The sequence below is a fragment of the Oncorhynchus kisutch genome, linkage group LG5 (assembly GCF_002021735.2).
Source record: "Oncorhynchus kisutch isolate 150728-3 linkage group LG5, Okis_V2, whole genome shotgun sequence".
Classification (NCBI taxonomy): Eukaryota; Metazoa; Chordata; class Actinopteri; order Salmoniformes; family Salmonidae; genus Oncorhynchus; species Oncorhynchus kisutch.
Genome location: NC_034178.2, coordinates 3,512,159 through 3,520,469, shown reverse-complemented (window position 1 = coordinate 3,520,469; position 8,311 = coordinate 3,512,159). Strand labels below are relative to the sequence as shown.

The following is an 8,311-nucleotide window of genomic DNA, read 5'->3' as shown; positions in this document are numbered from 1 at the left end:
AAGTCGATTTAATGAAAGGAGGAGCTAGGGAAATTGGCTGGTAAAATTAGCATATTAAAGAATGTGTTAAGTTATATTGTGTATATTTAGCAGCTGTAGGCGTTAACTTCCTGATGCACCCCATCCCGTTAGCGGGATCATTTTCATCAACACCCGCTGAATTGCAGCGCGCCATATTAAAATAAAATGACTAAACAAGTGCAATATAGCAAAACACAGCTTAGTTTGTTGTTAATCCACCTGTCCTGTCAGATTTAGAAAATATGCTTTACAGCGAAAGCAATCCAAGCGTTTGTGTGAGTTTATCGATCATCATACGGCGTTGGCCCACTCCAGAGCTCTCCCTGAGAGGTACGAGACGAGGGCGGCCACCCTCTCCCTTCCCGGAGGAGCTGGATAGACAGTGCCCAGGTAGAGTTCCAGCTGTAGCAGGAAGCCCTGGCACCATGCCACCGTTCCATCATACTCTCCGGGAAGGGCGAGACGCATCCCACTGGAACCGGGTACAGGAGGGACGGTTAGTGAGGACTCCTGTTGTACTGGAGGAGGTACTGGAGAACCTCCTTGTCTCTCCCAGTGATCCATCATCTGAACTATGAGGTCCATAGCGATGACGAGATGTTGAATCAAATCCATGTGCTCCTGGACACGCTCCTCGACTCCGCTACTGTAGGTACATGACAATGCTCCATTTTTCATGTATCCATTTGTTTTGTCTTGTTCCCCTCACACCTGGTTTTCATTCCCTAATCAATCTACATGTATTTATTCCTCTGTTCCCAGAAAAACAAACCAGTCTGGCACATCACCAACGAACAAGTAACACAAACAATCTCACACAAAGACATCATCATGTATATATCTGAAAAACTTGATTAGTCTATTCCATCATAGATGGGATGTCTAAAGTATTGCACCAAGTACTGAGTGTAAAATTACAAAGCAGACATTATTTTTTATTTGATATCAATTATTGTGCTTTTAAGCTAATTTATTGATAGTTTATAGACTTATATAGATGTTTCTAGATGCTTTATAGAGGGGCTGTAGTCGATGTGTTTCTTCTCTGCGTTTCCTCAGGTGTCTCCTACTGTGCTGTTAACACAACTGCAGCTGAAGAGGGGCAGGGGAAGGAAGGTATGAAGCCCAGCATCTTCCACTTCTATGTTTGATCTGAAGGGACCAATTAGGAGTTAGGAATACAACTTTAACCTCCTGGGCCACCTAAATGAAAAATGTATGCATGCATGACTGTACAGTAAGTCGCTTTGGATAAATGAGTTTGCTAAATGGCATAAACAGGATTATATTTAGGTGTTAGCAATATGGTGGTAGCTCTATCTAGTGATGGCAATGGGACTTCGAGCACTCCAACTATCCTGTTTTGTTTGTTATTTTGCAGAGGAAGCCTTGGCGAGGGAAAATTATCATAAAGATGGTTCAGTAAATAATTCAGTACTGTAGGACGGTAAGTTTGACTGTAAAATAATATATACTGCATCCACCTCATTCTCTTAATTGTGAACCAATTTAGGCCAACTCTACCAGTGTGTTGAACTCTTGTTCTTACTGATGTGTTTCAGCTGTGGATTGGTGGGCCAGAGGATCACTGTGGATGAAGAGAAACAAATATCTAGACAATGAGCATTGGATGACAAAAGGAACAATCTACCACTTTATTGTACCCATTAAAAGAATGTTACATCCCAATCTGAGAAATAGAGGTACATTTGAGTTACAGATGTAGGATCGTAATTTGAGCTAAGCTGAGTTTGTTACTGCAGGAAAATAGTCCTGCAGAAAGGATTTTTTTTATATGGATTATAGTCAAACATTTATTTATAATACATTTTGTAGGGGTTAATATATTTTGTTGTACAGGAGAATCAAGTCAGAAGTTTCAAAGTGGAAATGACAAACTTCAGAAGCCCTTTTAAGCCTTGAGTACACTACAAGTTATACATGCCTCCTGAGTGGCGCAGTGGTCTAAGGCTAGCTGTGCCACTAGAGTCCAGGCTCTGTCGCAGCTAGCTGCACCCGGGAGACCCATGGGGCGGCGCACAATTGGCCCAGCGTCATCTAGGTTAGGGGAGGGTTTGGCCGGCAGGGATGTCCATGTCCCATCGCTCTCTAGCGACTCCTGTGGCAGGTCGGGTGCATGCACACTGATACGGTCGCCAGGTGTACGGTGTTTCCTCCGACACATTGGTTTGGCTGGCTTCCAGGTTAAGCGGGAATTGTGTCAAGAAGCAGTGCGGGTTGATTGGGTCGTTTTTCGGGAGGACGCATGGCTCTCGACTTTCGCCTCTCCCGAGTCCGTACGGGAGTTGCAGCGAGGAGACAAGACTGTATGTAACTACCAATTGGATACCACGAAATTGGGGAGAAAAAGGGGTAAAGAATTTTTTTTTTTTTAATAGATATATAGAAAAAAAAGTGTACATGCTTTGCAAGAAAGCGAAGTTGCAAAGTAAATTGCTAAGCCTTACAAATTCTCAGGATCATAGACAAACTTATGACGCCAATGACTACTACACTGAGTATGTTTACATGCACACTAATTATTAAATATTAGCTAATTAGGGTTAATACTCAAGAGTTTGGCATTAGTCATGTCAACACCTTACTCTGATTTTCTTAATCGGTGTACGGTCAAAAGCGAAGTAAGAATATGCCGCAATCTTTCTAATTATAATGGCATGTAAACACCTTCATCTGAGTAACAGTGGTGTATTAATGGCATGTAAACACCTTAATCTGAGTTTCAGTGGTGTATTAATGGCATATAAACACCTTAATCTGAGTTTCAGTGGTGTATTAATGGCATGTAAACACCATAATCTGAGTTCCAGTGGTGCATTAATGGCATGTAAACAAACACCTTAATCTGAGTTCCAGTGGTGTATTAATTGCATGTAAACACCTTAATCTGAGTTTCAGTGGTGTATTAATGGCATGTAAACACCATAATCTGAGTTCCAGTGGTGTATTAATGGCATGTAAACACATTCATCTGAGTTCCAGTGGTGTATTAATGGCATGTAAACACATTACTCTGAATTTCAGTGGTGTATTAATGGCATATAAACACCTTAATCTGAGTTTCAGTGGTGTATTAATGGCATGTAAACACCATAATCTGAGTTCCAGTGGTGCATTAATGGCATGTAAACACCTTAATCTGAGTTTCAGTGGTGTATTAATGGCATATAAACACCTTAATCTGAGTTTCAGTGGTGTATTAATGGCATGTAAACACCATAATCTGAGTTCCAGTGGTGCATTAATGGCATGTAAACACCTTAATCTGAGTTCCAGTGGTGTATTAATTGCATGTAAACACCTTAATCTGAGTTTCAGTGGTGTATTAATGGCATGTAAACACATTCATCTGAGTTCCAGTGGTGTATTAATGGCATGTAAACACATTACTCTGAATTTCAGTGGTGTATTAATGGCATGTAAACACCATAATCTGAGTTTCAGTGGTGTATTAATGGCATGTAAACACCTTCATCTGAGTTCCAAGTGGTGTATTAATGGCATGTAAACACCTTAATCTGAGTTTCAGTGGTGTATTAATGGCATGTAAACACATTAATCTCACTGAGTTCCAGTGGTGTATTTGATCTGCACATGTGCTATCACGAGCAGCGCAAGCCTCCTTTTCTGGCACAGGTGAAGTGAGTTTGGAAAATCTGAAAGTATGCATAGTTTTCACATGCAAACTTGATATAGTATGTCCAAACTCTGAATCAGATAGGCTTCCCAAAATGATATGATCGATGTGATAGAACGTTTATGTTGATTGATGATTTTCAGGTTGCCTAAATATAACCTGTCCACCGGATTGTAGAGGAAATCGTTCTTCTCGCAAAGCATCTAAATGTTATAAACAAACTATTATATTAATCAAAGTATTAACACTAATCATATTATTGAATGCATATAAACATACCCATTGTTTCATGAAATACAGTAGTTTGCAAAAATACATGCCTCCTGAGTGGCGCAGTGGTCTAAGGCTAGCTGTGCCACTAGAGTCCAGGCTCTGTCGCAGCTAGCTGCACCCGGGAGACCCATGGGGCGGCGCACAATTGGCCCAGCGTCATCTAGGTTAGGGGAGGGTTTGGCCGGCAGGGATGTCCATGTCCCATCGCTCTCTAGCGACTCCTGTGGCAGGTCGGGTGCATGCACACTGATACGGTCGCCAGGTGTACGGTGTTTCCTCCGACACATTGGTTTGGCTGGCTTCCAGGTTAAGCGGGAATTGTGTCAAGAAGCAGTGCGGGTTGATTGGGTCGTTTTTCGGGAGGACGCATGGCTCTCGACTTTCGCCTCTCCCGAGTCCGTACGGGAGTTGCAGCGAGGAGACAAGACTGTATGTAACTACCAATTGGATACCACGAAATTGGGGAGAAAAAGGGGTAAAGAATTTTTTATTTTTTTTAATAGATATATAGAAAAAAAAGTGTACATGCTTTGCAAGAAAGCGAAGTTGCAAAGTAAATTGCTAAGCCTTACAAATTCTCAGGATCATAGACAAACTTATGACGCCAATGACTACTACACTGAGTATGTTTACATGCACACTAATTATTAAATATTAGCTAATTAGGGTTAATACTCAAGAGTTTGGCATTAGTCATGTCAACACCTTACTCTGATTTTCTTAATCGGTGTACGGTCAAAAGCGAAGTAAGAATATGCCGCAATCTTTCTAATTATAATGGCATGTAAACACCTTCATCTGAGTAACAGTGGTGTATTAATGGCATGTAAACACCTTAATCTGAGTTTCAGTGGTGTATTAATGGCATATAAACACCTTAATCTGAGTTTCAGTGGTGTATTAATGGCATGTAAACACCATAATCTGAGTTCCAGTGGTGCATTAATGGCATGTAAACAAACACCTTAATCTGAGTTCCAGTGGTGTATTAATTGCATGTAAACACCTTAATCTGAGTTTCAGTGGTGTATTAATGGCATGTAAACACCATAATCTGAGTTCCAGTGGTGTATTAATGGCATGTAAACACATTCATCTGAGTTCCAGTGGTGTATTAATGGCATGTAAACACATTACTCTGAATTTCAGTGGTGTATTAATGGCATATAAACACCTTAATCTGAGTTTCAGTGGTGTATTAATGGCATGTAAACACCATAATCTGAGTTCCAGTGGTGCATTAATGGCATGTAAACACCTTAATCTGAGTTTCAGTGGTGTATTAATGGCATATAAACACCTTAATCTGAGTTTCAGTGGTGTATTAATGGCATGTAAACACCATAATCTGAGTTCCAGTGGTGCATTAATGGCATGTAAACACCTTAATCTGAGTTCCAGTGGTGTATTAATTGCATGTAAACACCTTAATCTGAGTTTCAGTGGTGTATTAATGGCATGTAAACACCATAATCTGAGTTCCAGTGGTGTATTAATGGCATGTAAACACATTCATCTGAGTTCCAGTGGTGTATTAATGGCATGTAAACACATTACTCTGAATTTCAGTGGTGTATTAATGGCATGTAAACACCATAATCTGAGTTTCAGTGGTGTATTAATGGCATGTAAACACCTTCATCTGAGTTCCAAGTGGTGTATTAATGGCATGTAAACACCTTAATCTGAGTTTCAGTGGTGTATTAATGGCATGTAAACACCTTAATCTGAGTTTCAGTGGTGTATTAATGGCATGTAAACACCTTAATCTGAGTTCCAGTGGTGTATTAATGGCATGTAAACACCCTAATCTGAGTTCCAGTGGTGTATTAATGGCATGTAAACACCCTAATCTGAGTTCCAGTGGTGTATTAATGGCATGTAAACACCCTAATCTGAGTTCCAGTGGTGTATTAATGGCATGTAAACACAATCTGAGTTCCAGTGGTGTATTAATGGCATGTAAACACAATCTGAGTTCCAGGGGTGTATTAATGGCATGTAAACACCCTAATCTGAGTTCCAGTGGTGTATTAATGGCATGTAAACACCTTAATCTGAGTTCCAGTGGTGTATTAATGGCATGTAAACACCTTAATCTGAGTTCCAGTGGTGTATTAATGGCATGTAAACACAATCTGAGTTCCAGTAGTGTATTAATGGCATGTAAACACCTTCATCTGAGTTCCAGTAGTGTATTAATGGCATGTAAACACATTAATCTCACTGAGTTCCAGTGGTGTATTTGATCTGCACATGTGCTATCACGAGCAGCGCAAGCCTCCTTTTCTGGCACAGGTGAAGTGAGTTTGGAAAATCTGAAAGTATGCATAGTTTTCACATGCAAACTTGATATAGTATGTCCAAACTCTGAATCAGATAGGCTTCCCAAAATGATATGATCGATGTGATAGAACGTTTATGTTGATTGATGATTTTCAGGTTGCCTAAATATAACCTGTCCACCGGATTGTAGAGGAAATCGTTCTTCTCGCAAAGCATCTAAATGTTATAAACAAACTATTATATTAATCAAAGTATTAACACTAATCATATTATTGAATGCATATAAACATACCCATTGTTTCATGAAATACAGTAGTTTGCAAAAATACTTCATTTAAAGTTTGTGCTTACATAGAAATATGCAGTTGGTAAAGTGCAATTGCTCAAACTTAAGCCATGTGCCTTTAAAGCCTGCTCACACTTCTACTCTGCCAGTGTGTATCTCTGTGTATATCTCTGTTCTTTCTTAACCCATGTGAGAACAAGTTTACTGCAGTACTAGCAAACTTTACAATGACAATCTTAAACTGTGTGATGTGATTGCAAGATCACTGCATTACCTCTCAAAATCAATAATAGTAAAGTCAATTTTTACCCAGTGCTGTCGAATTGGAATGTAAATAATCTATCGTTTTACATGTTTATTTTCTGCAACTTAAATCAATGTTGATTTTGTGTTGAATGTATATAACAGTATGTTGTATGTATATATTTCTACAGAGACCAAGGCCTCAGTTTTGTACATGTTGTGAGAGTGAAGGCTGTCTTTTTAACAGAATTGTAAAACTGTCACACTTAGAACTTAGTTGTAATAAAGCAGTGGTTTTCTTTTTAATGATTTGAATGTGCCTGACACCATAGACACCCTACAGGCCTGTACTGTACCTGGCATTGCGTGGTATACCAAAGAAACTGGCAACTAACTCAATATATCTCATCGGCGTCGTTTCTAATGTGAGCAAATTAAGCATATTGGACAGAACAAGCAAGGAGGTGGGCAGAGCCAAGCCAGAGCTAGCAAGATCATATTGGCATGTGTTTGCAAGCATTTGCATATTTCCGTTAGGAAATTCCTTTTCTCTAAAGTGTGTTTTGTGCTTTTAAAGTGTGATTTTTGCATTCCTAAACAACAAAAACATTTGAAACTATGGCAAAGGGTCAAGTCTACAAAACGTAGTGAGTGGAGGTTCTAAAATGGATGCTTCAGATTTATACATCCGGTGAGATATCTGACTCCTTTATCTGTGGTGCACTTTGTGACAGTTGAACAAAGGGGTCTCTATTGCACCCCCTAGTCGACTCACACGATCACTGCATCATAAAATGAGGAAGGGTGTGGCTTAGTTGTTACTATCTGATCACGCTCGAAATGACGGAACATTACAACCACATAGTCCCTTTCACCGCTCCCCCTAACCTTAACCATTACCCAAACCTTAACCCTAACTCTAAATTGAGTACCAAAAATGTACGTAGTTACACATTAGTTCAGACAAAATCGTAACTTTAGTTCTTTCTAGCATGGCCATCTACAGTAGTAACTACAGAGTTGTTTTTCGCTGCACTCTTTCAATTACTCACAGATGCCCCCTTCTGGATGTACAGCCAAAAGCACTATGGACACCGTTGTGGCCAGTTTGTGCTGTTAGATTATGTCTAGTTGTGTGCGTGTTTGTGTGTACCCACAATGCCTGCATGTGAGTTCAAGTCTCTACCCTTGAATGACACTCACCTTGAGGATCCGTTTCCTGCTGTCGGCTATCGATGAATAAACAACAACTTTGGTTTCACCACACCTCCTGTTCACTTTTAAAAGTAACTCCTTCTGCCCTTGTCATGTGCTGACCCAGCTCATTTACCCTTCAAAGCTAAACGACACAGTGTCCCAGAGTCCACTTGTTTATGACATCCTTAATCCTAGACTAAAGAACAAGGTTTTTCTGAACCTTTCCTGTCTAAGTCGATGAACAACCAACCACAATTTGTGCAATCGTTGTGCTATTGCAGGACTAGTGTACGAGTCCTTATAGTGATCTTTTCAAACTGGCAGAATCACGGAACAGAACCCTGCTA

At 40.0% G+C, this 8,311-nt stretch overlaps 1 long non-coding RNA gene across 1 annotated transcript; it reads right to left on the bottom strand.

Moving 5' to 3' along the window:
- Positions 1-293: 293 nt before the first annotated feature.
- On the bottom strand, positions 294-8,077 carry LOC116374148 (uncharacterized). The gene is made up of 3 exons (XR_004209927.1): positions 7,971-8,077; positions 1,546-1,609; positions 294-1,173 (listed from the first exon to the last, which is right to left on the bottom strand). It is a non-coding gene; the product is annotated as an uncharacterized LOC116374148 (long non-coding RNA).
- Positions 8,078-8,311: the final 234 nt, after the last annotated feature.